This window comes from Danio rerio, chromosome 4, assembly GCF_052040795.2.
Source record: "Danio rerio strain M-AB ecotype USA chromosome 4, GRCz13ab, whole genome shotgun sequence".
NCBI lineage: Eukaryota > Metazoa > Chordata > Actinopteri > Cypriniformes > Danionidae > Danio > Danio rerio.
The window spans coordinates 63,106,585-63,122,206 of record NC_141024.2 but is presented as its reverse complement, the minus strand read 5'-3'; the positions used below and the strand labels follow the sequence as shown (position 1 = coordinate 63,122,206).

The 15,622-nt window shown below is 33.0% G+C and overlaps 1 protein-coding gene and 2 long non-coding RNA genes across 3 annotated transcripts in view; 1 reads left to right on the top strand and 2 right to left on the bottom strand.

Moving 5' to 3' along the window:
- si:dkeyp-104f11.6 overlaps window positions 1-15,622 on the bottom strand; it is a 68,150-nt gene that overhangs the window by 9,613 nt on the left and 42,915 nt on the right. The window lies entirely within an intron of this gene.
- On the top strand, window positions 47-8,775 carry LOC101885443 (uncharacterized). The gene is made up of 3 exons (XR_015484394.2): window positions 47-988; window positions 1,358-1,433; window positions 2,543-8,775. It is a non-coding gene; the product is annotated as an uncharacterized LOC101885443 (long non-coding RNA).
- LOC147845159 (uncharacterized) lies at window positions 8,723-14,221 on the bottom strand. Its single transcript, XR_015484370.2, has 4 exons — window positions 13,093-14,221; window positions 12,579-12,953; window positions 12,386-12,468; window positions 8,723-11,668 (listed from the first exon to the last, which is right to left on the bottom strand). It is a non-coding gene; the product is annotated as an uncharacterized LOC147845159 (long non-coding RNA).

The following is a 15,622-nucleotide window of genomic DNA, read 5'->3' as shown; positions in this document are numbered from 1 at the left end:
AGTCTTTTTTTTTTTTTTTTACTTTTTTGCCACTTACTCTTAGTCATATGGAAGCCCGTTCCCGCCACTGAATGATAAAAAAATTAAGAATTTATATAAAAAAAATATATATAATACTATTTTTAAAAAAATTATAAAGTCAGAATTCTGAGTTATTAAGTCACAATTCCGAGTTATTAAGTCAGAATTCCGAGTTATTAAGTCAGAATTCTGAGTTACAAAGTCGCAATTCCGAGTTATTTAGTCAGAATTCTGAGTTACAAAGTCGCAATTCCGAGTTATTTAGTCAGAATTCCGAGTTATTAAGTCAGAATTCTGAGTTATAAAGTCGCAATTCCGCGTTATAAAGTCAGAATTCTGAGTTATAAAGTCGCAATTCCGCGTTATAAAGTCAGAATTCTGAGTTATAAAGTCGCAATTCCGAGTTATAAAGTCAGAATTCTGAGTTATAAAGTCGCAATTCCGAGTTATAAAGTCAGAATTCTGAGTTATAAAGTCGCAATTCCGCGTTATAAAGTCAGAATTCTGAGTTATAAAGTCGCAATTCCGAGTTATAAAGTCAGAATTCTGAGTTATAAAGTCGCAATTCCGCGTTATAAAGTCAGAATTCTGAGTTATAAAGTCGCAATTCCGCGTTATAAAGTCAGAATTCTGAGTTATAAAGTCGCAATTCCGAGTTATAAAGTCAGAATTCTGAGTTATAAAGTCGCAATTCCGAGTTATAAAGTCAGAATTCTGAGTTATAAAGTCGCAATTCCGAGTTATAAAGTCAGAATTCTGAGTTATAAAGTAGCAATTCCGAGTTATAAAGTCAGAATTCTGAGTTATAAAGTCAGAATTCTGAGTTATGAAGTCCCAATTATGAGTTATTAAGTCGCAATTCTGAGTTATAAAAAAATCTTTTGAATTTTGACAATTTCTCACGACATTTCATATTACGTTACGAGAGTTCCTGTCGCCAGCAGCTGAACGTTTCTGCGACGCCAAGGTATGGTCATATTTACTATTTGGCATGATAATTATTTACGATATGAAGTGTTACAGTAAATGCCGTGTTATAATAGAAGCCTTTGGCGAGTGTAAAATCCGAAAGTTTTGCGTGTGTGGTATCATAGCCTACAGGCTCATGCGGTTTCCTCGAATAGTAGTCGTGTTGCTTTTATGGACAATTCAGTAGGCTAGTTTACATTGCACCAAAAGGGAGTAAAATTAGGTTTGGATTCAAAGCTTGCTTTGTTATGTACAGTATACTAACCACAAAAGTACATGGATTTTGTTTTCTGGCTTATATACTCGGTCTAGGCTTTATATTGGCCTCTAGCCTCACTATGTTTTCCTTTTAAAACTATCATTGTAGGATGGACGAATTAATAATTTTACTAAGGGAGAGAAACATCCCTGAAACAACTATCAAACGACTGGAGGAAGACAAGGTAATACCTAAACAATTTACCACACACTTTTAAAGTCATAATTTGGAAGAAGTGGACATTTTAATGCATGTTTAATTTTAGTCACTTGCAGTTTTATTTCTTAAAGTAGTTATATACTGTTTATTTTACAATAAATAACTTAACTTAAGCTGAACACTTTGGCAAAGCTCCAGTGTTTACCTAAACACTTTCAATTATACTTCAGTTTAGTGACTGAATCTTAATATTAACCAGTTGCTTGTTGACATGCATAATACTAGCAGACTGCTTATTGGTACTTAAAAAACATATATTAATGCCATATTTTGAATGACCATATTTTACATTCTTTTTTAAACCATTCATAGTTACTAAGAGGCATACTCAAAGAAAACAGTACTACACCATTGGGGAATATTACAGAAATTTAATACATTTATTGAAAAACAAAGTACCAAAATGTATGTAATGGCAGAAATATGAAATGAAATATGAAAATAAAAATAAATAAAATAACATGAACTTGTCATTTATAACCAGTAGATGGTAGCAGAGGTTAACTCATTTAGCTCAGTTACTGTATCGACTCCTTAGATGTTTCAATGTCTTTCTTTTGGATTTCTTATGAAAACATTAAATATAGCAAGTTTACTGTATTATAAGGAAGTACAAAGTACAAGAAGTCAGAGTGCCATTTAAATATAAATAGTGAACCCATACACCAACAATCTTTAAGGGTAATTTACTTAAATACTTTAGTATTAAATTTACTTTATTCAGCCAACTCAGATTTGTTATTATTTAGTTTTGGTACTCTAAATTTAGTTTGATTTACTTTATGCACAACTCTGAAACTGCATAGGTGGATTACACATAAACACACGCACGCACGCACACACACACACACACACACACACATATATATATATATATATATATATATATATATATATATATATATATATATATATATATCTAAAACATACATACATACATACAGTACATACATATATGTATAGATATATATATATATATATATATATATATATATATATATATATATATATATATACGCGTGAGTGTGTGTGTGTGTCTGTATTTATTTATGTAAGTATTTATTTATTTTGCAGATTGATGTCAGTGTCCTACTGTTAATGACTGATGATCAGATGAGAAGCTATTTTCCTTCATATGGAGACAGACTGGCCGTGATGGGATTTTGTAGGAGGCAAGAAAGAGAACCAACTTGCAGGAAGTCAAAGCTGTTTGAGCGCCTCAAATCAAAACTGACCAAAAGACAAAAACCTGACAATTCACAAACAGAAACCCAAAATACTACAAAAAAACATTCTCAGCGTACTGTAAGAAAAATTGAAATGGGGTGGATGCACCATGATGGTCAGGGCTTTGTTCAAATGAGAGCAAAAAAAGGAGGGGGAACAAGGAAGTTGAGTGTTCCAAAAGAATGGAAAAGGGAAGAGCTGATTGAGGAGGCAATTCGTCTGTTTTTTCCAAATGGAAAAAATTCTCATGGGAGTATTTCTGAGTTTAAATTGGATCTAACAAATTATCAGGAAGTGTCACTAGATGCAGAATCTACAGTGGGGGAAATGTATAATGCATCCAAACTCACAATGATGAGGTTCTACTTGACAACAAAAAAGGTGGAGAGGGAAGTGGAAACAGAAAGTGAAGAGGAAATGTCAGATCAAATGGAGAACTTTCACAGTAATAACCAGGATCAAAGCCTTCCCTCTACTTCCAGTGGGATGAATGACTTCTTTCCTTCAGAGATGGATGTAATTTATGTAGATAGTCCGGTTAATGACACTGCATCTCCCTTTCATTCCACAGAGGATCATATTGCAGATGATGACCTGAATGTATCTTTTCAAAGTTCTTTAGTGACCTTGCCAGATTACTTAGATTCAAGCAATGTAGTAACAGTACTCACTGGTGACATCATTGGAATAGATGAACAAAACTTAGATGACACTTTGCCGGGGGGGCCAAGATGGCGTCGCGCTAAGCAGATGCGAATGCACCTCGTGAGGAAAAAAAGCCGATAAAGGGTCAAATTATGTCCAGTTGGTGGAATGTGTAACGATATTAATCAACTAACTTACAGAGGCTGATGTGAATCCACCTTTAAATATTTAATGGGCAAGAAACGTACTAAAAGGAACCTGCATACCTCGTGGAATCTGGAAGGACGCCTGTCGAATGATTCATTAGACAAAAACATGGATGAATCCGAACACCTGGACTCTTCACTTGTTGCACATGATTACGATAAGAACTTTAACGATCCTTTATTTGCAACTCCCAGCAAAAGTCCACCGGGAAAGAAGAAAAAAGAGAGTGATGATGTGTCCCTTGCTGAGATTTTCAACGCCATCCAGTCCTTGAATTCTAAGCAAGATTCGGTTATTCAAAAGATTACTCAGATTGAGAGTTCCATTGAAATCACTACGGCTGCGGTGAACTCTTTATCTGACACTGTTAATCGACTTTTGTCAGATGTTGCCTCTCACGGTGAAAAGATCGGTAAGGCTGAATCATCAATACACCACATGCAACAGGAAAATACTTCTCTAAAGCTAAGAGTTGATGACCTGGAAAGATACAGTCGAAGATGGTGTTTGAAATTACTTGGGGTGAAAGAACGCGAAGAGGAAAACATTAGAACGACAGCTATTGGTCATCTGGCAAGGGTGGTCCCGCGGATCAAGGACAAATTGGAGGATGCTGTGGATGTGGTTCATCGTGTAGGCAAACAACGATCGGATGGTTCATCGCGTCATATCATTATACGGTTCGCGACAAGGAGACACCGCGACATAATTTGGATGGAAGCCAAAAGCTCCATATACCTCAGAGAGAATGGCCTACACATCAAAGAATTCCTCTCCAAATCGGACATTGAAAGTCGGAATAAACTCTGGCCTCTCGTCCAGGCGGCTCGAAAAGAAGGGAAGAAAGCCGGCTTTAGCGGTCCCTTTGCTGTCATTAACAACAAGAGAATCACTGCTAATCCAGCCGAATAAACTACAGCCTATTTGAAATGACACTCCGTTCTAATTGCACTGCAGGTTCGAATGTTTAAGCATATAATTGCCAGGTTTAAAATGTTGCCATTATTACAAGGGCTAATCGACCCATTTGACGTTCAGTTAATTCTTGTATTAGGTACTTATAGTAGCAGTTCTTAGCTAAGTTATTAACGTATTTTGAGTTTTCATTTTCTTAGCTTTTCTATAGCTATCTAGCTTAATATTATCGTTATTTTATTTGTGTTGTTTATTCAGTTATTGCATAACTTATGGACAAATTTAATTCTTTAAAAGTTATCTCATTAAATGTGCGGGGCTTAAGAGACATTACCAAACGAAAAGGTATATTTCTGTTTTGTAGACGTTATAATGCTGATTTTATTTTTTTACAAGAGACACATTCTTCAGATGATGACACAAAATTTTGGAAAGCCCAATGGGGTGATAGAATATTCTTCAGTCATGGATCAAATAAATCTGCTGGGGTTCTTATATTAATTCATAAGTTTAAAGGAGAAATTATTAATTCCAAATCTTCTACTAATGGTAGATGGATTATACTGACTGTTAAATCAGAAAATACCATATTCATCATCTGCAATATTTATGGATTTAATTGTCATACCGCGAATAGTTCTTTTTTTATTAATATTTCTGGTATATTAGAAAATATGCTTAGGACAACTCCAAATGCCAAGTTAATAATTGCTGGTGATTTTAATGAAGTTCCTGATAATGTTATGGATAGATTTCCACAGAAAACACAACATTGCTTTCAAAGTGGTAATATTATCGATGCACTATGTAAAAAACTTTGTTTAGTAGACTCATGGCGTTACTTTAATAGCAATGTACATGAGTATACATGGAGTAATGCTTCCAAAACCTTAAAATCAAGAATTGATTTATTTCTCATTTCTTCTGATTTATTACAATATATTCAGGACATCTCTCATCACTATGTACCTTTTACAGATCACCTTATGATTAACATGTCTCTACAGACAGCTCGTAACTTAAATAGCCTTCGTGGGTACTGGAAACTTAACAACACACTTTTAGAAGATAATATTTTTATAAGAAATATTGAGGCTCTTGCCACTGATATATTTAATTCAGGGATGGGAAGCTTTGTCTCTAAATGGGAACTATTTAAATTTAAATCCAGACATTTAGCTATCAAAAGAAGTAAGGAAATAAAAGAGGCCAAAGACCATATGGAATCAGAATTGTTGGACAAAATTGATAATCTTTGGAAAGCACAAGCTCTTTCCCCGACTCAGGAGAGTGAACTATTTTCTTTACAAACAAAACTTGATGATCTATATACTAATAAGGTGAATGGGGCTTTTGTACGTTCAAGAGCTAAATGGATAGAAAAAGGAGAGAGAAATACAGCTTATTTCTTTGCCCTTGAAAAAAGAAATTTTAAAAGAAAATCTTTATCTGCATTGCGCATTAATAATATATTATGTGAGGACCCTAAAATAATTTCAGACTATGTTAGCACTTTTTATGAAAAACTGTACCAATCAGATCTAAATTTGGATGTAGGTAACTCGTTTACTAGCAATATAGAAAATTATATTCCTGTAATAAATGATGACTTTAAAAATATATGCGATTCTGATCTTAAGAGAACAGAATTGCAATTAGCTCTCCGACATTTAAAAAAAGGCAAGAGTCCAGGGCCTGATGGACTTTCATGTGAATTTTACCAACAATTCTGGTATATTTTAGAAGAGCCAATTTTATTAATGTTTAATGAATGTATTAAAAAAAAGGAATTAACCACAACTATGAAACAAGGCTTAATCTCCCTAATCCCTAAACCAGATAAGGATTCTTTAGAGATTGATAATTGGAGACCCATTACCCTGTTGAATATAGACTACAAATTAATTGCATTGGTATATGCCAAAAGATTAAAATCAGGGCTAAACCAAATTATACATGAATCTCAAACGGGCTTTATGAAAAACAGACATATCAGTAACAATATTCGTTTTATTTTTGATCTCCTTGACTATTCGGACCAAATTGATTCAGGGGCTCTAATATTGTTTTTAGACTTCTGTAAAGCCTTCGATACAATTGAACATAGCTTTCTTCTTCATTCACTGAAAGTATTTGGATTTGGTAACAATTTCATTGATATTATAGAAATGTTTTATAAAAATATTAATAGTTCTATCATTTTAAATAAAGGAACCTCTAAAAGATTTGAAATTTGTCGTGGTGTACGCCAAGGCTGTCCAATCTCACCTTTTTTGTTCCTATTAGTTGCTGAGCTACTTTCTATTCAAATTCGAAATAATCAAAATATTAAGGGGTTAAAGATATTTGATAGAGAAATCAAACTTTCACAATTGGCAGATGATACAGCGTTGTTTCTGAAAGATAAATACCAAATTAAAACAGCCCTAGAATGTATTTCCAAATTCACAAAATCGTCTGGTCTAAAATTAAATCTTCACAAATGCGAAATCTTATTCATACATAATTCTATGGACTTATTTATTGAAAATATTCCTGTTAAAGACTCTGTGAAATACCTTGGAATCTTTATTTCTAAAAATAATACTGCTTGTGAACAACTTAATTTTGTGTCAAAAATTCAGAAAACTAAATTTATTTTAAATAATTGGCTGCAAAGAGATCTTACAATTTTTGGAAGAGTTTTACTATCCAAAGCTGAAGGCCTATCTAGACTTGTTTATCCTGCTCTTTCTATGCATGTTAGTGATGACATTTCCAAAAATATTAACAAATCCTTCTTAGATTTTATATGGAAAAATAAACCACATAAATTAAAAAAGGACGTTATATCAGGTAAAAGAGTAGAAGGTGGATTAGAGATGATAGATTTTTTTGATATTAACAATACATTTAAACTTAATTGGTTAAGAAATTGTCTAAAATATGAAAACTCGATGTGGTTCTTTATACCTCAATATATCTTTCAGAAGCTTGGAGGGCTGTCTTTTCTCCTGAGATGCAATTATCTTCCTGGAAAATTGCCACTGAAATTGTCCAAATTTCACCAGCAGGTATTATTGGCTTGGAAAATTTGTTTTCAGCATAACTTTTCTCCTCATAAAGTTCTCTTATGGAATAATTATCTCATTACCTCTAGAAACAAATCTTTATTTTTACATAAATGGTATCAAAGAAACATATATTTTGTTACAGATTTGTTCTATGATAATGGAAACATACTATCTTATGAAGATTTTATGAGGATACATAACTTTCCAATTCCTTTTAAAGAATTTCACCAAGTGGTTAAGGCTATTCCAGCTGGCTTAATACAACTAATTAATAATCACCTTTCTTATGGAGGCGTTAAAAAGATACTCCCAGAATTAAAAATTGACGGTGTTGACATACTTTCTCCATCATATAATAATAAAAAAATTAGACAAGTCTTTCAATCTAAACACAAAATATCCCCTAGAGGGAAATATTATTGGAATGAAAAAATTATTAATATTAATTGGAAAGCTACCTGGTCAATACCCTTTAAATTTTGCCTTTTAAATAAGGTTAAAGAAGTGCACTTTAAAATACTTCACAAAATGTATCCTTGCAAAGCAACTTTATCTAAATTCATGGATATTGAGAGTACTTGCACATTTTGTAATATACACGAGGAAGACTTATCTCATCTTTTCTATAACTGTGATGCCTCTCGTAAATTTTGGAATGATGTTAGTGACGTGTTATTTGGGCAAAGAAATGTTAATTACAGGCTATCTTTAAAGGATGTGATTTGCACTTTTTCACACACAAAAAGAACATTCGAGTATGTTGTTAACTTCTACATTTTACAAGGTAAATATTTTATACATAAACAGAAATTTGCGAAATGTGTACCAAAATGTAATATTTTTTTATTAGAAATGGAAAATCTGAAAAAGTCTCTAATGCAAATTAAAAACAAAAAGAATGATTTAATGTTAGTTTTCATGAAGGAATTTTTTTCTAGTTCTGATCCCCCGCTGTAGTCGATGAGTGTATCCTAAGTTATTATTTTAGTTTATATGTATAGAAGTATTTTGTAATATTTTTTTTTTTTTTTTTATCTTATTTATTATTTTTTTATTTATTTTTTTTTCTTTTGCAATTTTTTATATATTTTTTTTTCTTCTGTTATATATTACTTCATTACTTTTGATTATTGTAATTATAGTAATGTTTATGGATATAATATATATCTCAGTTGTTGTATTTTTACTTTATGTAATGTTTCAAAACTATAATAAAAAAAAAAAAAAAAAAAAAAAAAAAAAAAAAAAAAAAAAAGATGACACTTTGCCGCTGAGCCCAGAACCCATTGCTCCACAGAAAAAAATCCTTGTTGTTCATCGTGGACAAATATTTTCAGAGCTCATTGCCCATTTCTGTGATGAAACCCTTATTCATACACAGAGTGAAGTAGAAGTGAAGCTGCTGCTCCCAAATGGACAGTTTGAGATGGGTCATGATGTTGGTGGAGTGTTTAGGGATTGCCTATCAGAGTTCTGGCAGGAATTTTATGATCAGTGCACATTGGGGAACAATTTTAAAGTTCCCTTTCTTCGACATGACTTTGGCAAAGAAAAGTGGGAAAGTGTGGCCCGAATAATTTTGTTCGGCTGGAAGAAAGAGAAATATCTCCCAATAAAACTTGCACCTGTCATCCTCCAGCAAGCAATACAGGGATCTGTGAAAAGTGATCTGATTGAGAACTTTTTGAAGTATGTCTCAGAAAACGAGTGTGCTTTGTTAGAAAGCTGCAGAAAAGACTTCTGTAGTGCAGACCAGGAGGAATTGCTTGAGACCTTAGACAACTACAGTTGTCGAAGAATTCCAACAAATGAAAACTTCAAGCAAATTTTGGAAGAACTGGCTCACAAAACTCTCATTCAAGAGCCTGCTTATGTTCTTGAACAGTAGGCATGCATACTTGGACCTCTGAGGAAGGACCTTGAGGAAATTGAAGATGTGTACTGTGCATTACAACCAACAGTGAGGAAAATTGTGCAATCTCTCAAATTTCCTGAAACAATGAATGTACAGCAAAAGGACATTTCAAAGCACTTGACAACTTACTTGAGGGAGTGTGATGCAAAACGGCAGTCTCTGTTTCTTCGATTCTGTACTGGATCAGATTTGTTTATAGGCAAAGCTATAACAGTTGATTTCACAGACCTTAAAGGGTTTGAGAGAAGACCAGTGGTGCACACATGTGGCTGTTTTCTGAGGCTTTCAGTGCACTATGACAACTACCCTGATTTCAGATCTGAAATGAACAAAGTCCTTGAAAGCAACATCTGGGTCATGGACATAGTTTAGTGGATTTAGTCGGAACTGAGTTGTGGCCAGCTCCTATGCAAGCTATTGTTTTCTGTCATTCTTATTACACTTCATACAGTTAATTCACACTGTATACAGAAAGTAAATCATTCCCTTTAATTTTGCACTTACATATTGCTGGTTACATTGAATGCAGACCAACCTTTATTATTTTTGATGATTGAGTTTTTTTTTTTTTTTTGATGATTGAGATTTGATTAAAAAAAAATAGGTGCAACCAAATGTTTGAGTTAAATCATTAAATTGTTAATTTCAACTGTTCAGTCAAATAGGCTTGGAACTGTCCAAATGTTTTAATGGTTCCTTTTTCATACATGTACACGCTCTACCATTATTTGACAAGTTCATAAAGTAAAACAATCACTTTAATTGTTCATTGAATGTTGCCCCTAAATAGTGAAAGTTTTCTTCATAGTTACAAACAACTGTTTACATTTAATTGTACAAGTTGCATCTACCCTGACATAAATGTCTGAATGATTATGTGTTTCTAAAGAGATAGTTCACTAAAAAAATGAAAATGTTCTCACTTTTTACTCACCCCTCAAGTGTTTACAAGCCTCTATGGATTTATTTCTTTGGTTGAACACAAAAGAAGATAGTTTGAAGAAAGCTGCAAACCTGTATCCATTGACTTCCATAAAAGAAAATACAAATACTATGAAAGTCAGTGGTTACAGGTTTTCAGCTTTCTTCAACAGAAGAAAGAAACAAGCAAGGAGTGAGGAAATTGACAAGTTCATTTTTGGGTGAACTATCCTTTTAAGTTTGTGTTTCTATACAGTTGGGTGTTGCATTATTGCAACAATACATAACAATTTTATAACATTGTTTTATTGAAATAGTTTTAATGTGGTTTGTTTTATTTTTTCTTGTACCACATTGTAATGTTAAGTACTCATACATTAAACAACACAACCTCCATATATTGTGCCATGTTTTTTTGAGAATTCAAGATGGAGTGAGTAGGCTACTACACTGAAAAAAAAAATGATTTATTGGATTTACAAAAAGTGGTTGCAAACAAATTGTTTAGGCTGAATTTAAACAAACAAATTAAGTAGAACATAACTAAATTTACTTTTTTGTTTATATTCAGCCCATATAAATTTTTGCATTTCAGCATTGCATTTTTTATTGGCCAATAAATAAATTGCTCATCAAAGTCTGCTTTAATTAAAAAAAAACTTTGAACTTTTAAAATCAATTTCACTTAAAGCTCTGTAGTGGTGCACAAAACCTGACAGCCAGTGTACCATGTTAAAATGATTACAGGTTCGTTAAGCATGTATAGGAAAAACATTGGGAATACTGTTCGAGCATTTGTTTGAAACAAAAATGTACTACTACAAAGTTGAATATTTAATAATAAAAATACTATTACAAATTCAGTTCTTTATTTCAGGTATAACACAAAATACAGACAGTTTACCATTTAAACCCTTTAGTTTATGTTTTAAATATACATCCCCTTTATATTCCTAAGGTGAAACAAATGAAAATTCTATACATTTTGAAAAATTTCAGTACTATTGCTTTACAGTTTAAACAAAATTATTTTACTTTTGAGTAACAAAATACTTCTAAAACTCACTTCCTCTGTTTCTATTGCATTCAGGTTAGGTCTAAAAGTATTAATAGAGCACCACAAAAGTGTTTGAAATCATGCAAAAATGTGCATTACTGTAGTTGGGAAAGATGTCATTTAAAAAAGTAGTCATAAAAAAGTTTTTTTTTGTGTGTGAAGTGCATCTTGATGCACTTTTATTATCTCATCTACCTAAGTTTGCTGGCCTTCTTTTGCACATGAGGATGGGATGGTCTGGAACAAATTATTCATTCCTTCTGAAAACACAAAGCAACATCACTGTGATTGTGTGTCATCATAAAGAATTATATTAGAGGTTATTTACTGTACTTTGAGCACTGTGTCTGACAGACAAGGGATCCTGAAGCGTGTATGAAAATGATGGGATGTAAACAGTTGTTCCATTATAGTATGTAGAGTAAAGGTACATTAATCCCATAACCCTAGAAGATAGGGCTGTTACTAATCAAATACAATCAGCATCAATAAAATACATCCTTCGATTGCCACAGTGGCACAGAAGATACATCAGATGTGTCATTCATTCATTAGTAACGAAGAATTCATGTTTTAAAATTATTCTTTGTTTGCTGTGAGCATTTTGCATGCTGTTTATGTGCCCCAGTACATAAAAAAGCAATGTTATTTGACATGTCTGTTAAATGCAGCTAAGTTGTAACACAACTGTGATGCAGAAAAAAATACAATTCCACTTGTATCAATAATGGCATTGTGTTAATGTTTTGTTTATAGAATTTTTTTCATATAAAAATATGACATGTCAGTGGCAATCCCAATTTAAATATTATGCCCTTAAATTATACACTATGGCATTTAGACAACTGGCTTGTTACCAGTTTCATAATTAAAGATGTAATGACTTTTTGAGTCTGGGGCATAATGGTAACAAAATTCATTAACATATTCATGTTTAAAGCCAAATAATAATAAAGTGAAATATAAATCCTGCTCACCTGTTATCTTGATAGACAGACACAGCACAGTGAAAGTAAAGTGGGAATTGCAGAGATTTTAACCTCAGAGAGTTCTTTTGAGACTTGCATGAAAAAAGCACAATAGAAGTGTTTCAAATAATGCTCACAGATAATATTGTGTGTGTGTGTGTGTGTGTATGTGTGTATGTGTGTGTGTGTACAATACCTTTACCTTCTAGTGAAAGTTGTAGATAAGATCTCAATGGTGCATCTAGTCATCCAAGTCCAGTCCTTCAAGGATTAGTTCACGAAGCTTAAGGTAAAGGTCTGTAATTTCATAAACATCATCTGACAATGCAAGGTTATGTTCATCCATCAGTTCTACGCACAGTTGAAAGACATCCTCATCACAAGGGTAGTCTTTAACTAAACACTCCTCTTTGCAAATACTCAGCTTTGTTTGTTCAATTGGATGCAAGAAATTCTGCACTCCATATAAGCTGGGAACAGCAAACATTATTGAAGGTCGACCACTGGGAGCACGTGGATTGTGAGTTGGCCGTATCCTGTGGCAATTCCAGGCACTGACTATTTCATCAAGCTCTTCCTTTATAAAATAAAAGCAACAAAATTAAATTAATAAACACACTGTAAACTGCATATTGTAGGCTATGTAAATATTAAGTTAATCTTTAACGGCAATATTGTTTTTATGATTAAATAAACTATAGTAAACCAAATGTTACCTGTATAGAATGCTGGAAACAAAACTGGATGAGAGATTTATCAATGAAACTATCAACAAAGTGCCCATCTTCTTTTAGCTGTTCAAAATGATCCATCCAAAATTGTATGCACTGACTTCTCAAAGTGGACCACCATCGTTCAATTCTCTGGTTCCCCGTGCTTGGACCAAGCGTGACAGATTCGGCACTAGCAGTGCCTCTGAAGAATGTCTGCATATCTGCTAAATGCGTATTTTCAGTTCCATGGTCAATGCGAATTCTATGTGGAAATCCGTTATTCTCAGCAACAGCTTGTATGAAATAACCCGCAATTACTCGTGGGTCATTGTTCGTTTTGTATGCTTCAAGCCAGATCATTTTTCTGGAAAACCCATCAATGCATCCGTTTATGCATATTCCGTAAGGTTTCAACTTGTCGTACCCGTCAATATGCCAAACATAGTTTGGTCCGCGGCTGTTATACATGCGTCGCCGCAGACGACCGCGAGCGCGCAGGTCAACTCCCTGTCCATCTAACAGCCGCATCAACTGACGGACAGTTTCTCTGTCTGTAATAATGCCAGAAAGCCAACATTTCTGGTGCATCCAACGATATCCATGTTGTCGTCCCGATGTCTGTAGCTGTTGGTGTATAAAACGTGCCACGTCGGCCTCGTCTGTTTTATTGCGTCTCCGCCACAACTGATTCATACATAACGTTCTCTCAAGAGTCCGCAAACTAAACTTTATGTTGTGTGATTCCTCCAATAAAATTAAGATTTCTCTATTAGTAAAACCGCACCAAAAATAATCCTCTATAATCTTTTCCATTTAGGCTATAGCCTTCATAAGAAGGTCCAGCGATGTAACCTACTTCCATGCCATACAGATAAGACTCAGATAAGCCTTTTTTCTCTGAATTGCGAGATATAAACTCAGAATTCTGACATAATAACTCAGAATTGCGACTTAATAACTCAGAATTACGATTTTATAACTCAGAATTCTGACTTAATAACTCGGAATTGCGACTTAATTACTCAGAATTGCGACTTAATAACTCAGAATTACGACTTTATAACTCGGAATTCTGACTTTATAACTCGGAATTACGACTTTGTAACTCCGAATTCTGACTTAATAACTCGGAATTGCGACTTTATAACTCGGAATTCTGACTTTATAACTCGGAATTGCGACTTTATAACTCAGAATTCTGACTTTATAACTCGGAATTCTGACTTATTAACTCAGAATTCTGATTTTTAAATTTTCTTTATATTATCATTAATTTTTTTTTTTATTATTAATTCTTTTTCTTTTTTTTATTCAGTGGCGGGAACGGGCTTCCATATAGTCATGAGTCATGACTTATTATATATAGTTTTTCTCTGCGTTTGGACACTTTTAACAAATTAACAAAGCAATTACCATAGCAATAAAAATGTCCTGTTTAAAATAAATAAAACTATGAACAGAAACAAAATAACTTCTCTTCAACAGTTTCTTTATATGAAAGTAATTAACAAAAAGAAATCCGGTAAGTCCGAGCAAGAAACAACAGCCACAAATGAGCTGATTAAAACTAGTACTCCATTTCTTATATATAGTGATGTATACTTATGTGTTGTAGACATGCAAGCCATCATGAACTGGATTAAAAAAAGTTTCTCAAAATTGTCTTAAAATGTTTAGATTAAAAAATTAGATCAACTTTAAATACTAAAGTGTGTGTTTGTGAGAGAGATCTAATCTATTTTAATTTTTATTAATATTTTTTATGTTATCAATCTTTTTATTTTTATTAATCTATTTTTATTTTATTTATTTCTGAGTTTTTTCTGTATTATATTTTATATCCATATTTGTTTGCACTAGGCTTGATCCGTAAATTGTGTATTTTATAAACTGATCGTTTATAAGGACTAAGCTATTAATAACTGTAATTCCTCGAATGGAAAAGTCTTGATTAAAGAAAAAGAGAACTTAATTCGACATACACATATAGTGCGCTTATTTCTGCGCGCATCGCGCACTTTACCGAATTACCTTTTTTATTTTTTATGCACTATAAATGCATCTGGCAGCACCGAAAAGAGCAAATGCCAAGTTATTAGCGCAGCGCACAGACAGCTAGCTCCTCTAGTCTGAACCAGGGGTTTTCAAACTATTCATTGCACACTGATCCCATTGCATTTTATTTAGGATAAACCACTTATTTAAAATTAATTAATTAAAAGGTGGATACTCTCCAATACACCACTGAATTATAGTGTCATAATATTTAATAATTATAATTAAGATAGACACCTGACCTCCATTTAATAAACAATTTATTTGCCATACTCTGTTAATTTGAAGTTTAAGGTTTAAATCATTTATGTTAAACTTAAATTATTTAAAAACTTAAAAAGACTTAAATTTAGTCATTTAAGACATTTTAGGTCATAAGTTTACATACATTGACCGTTGCATTTAGTAGGCCTATTCTGGTCTAAATAAGCTTTTTGCATCTAGGGTGTTTACACACACAAATTATGCAGTTTATACG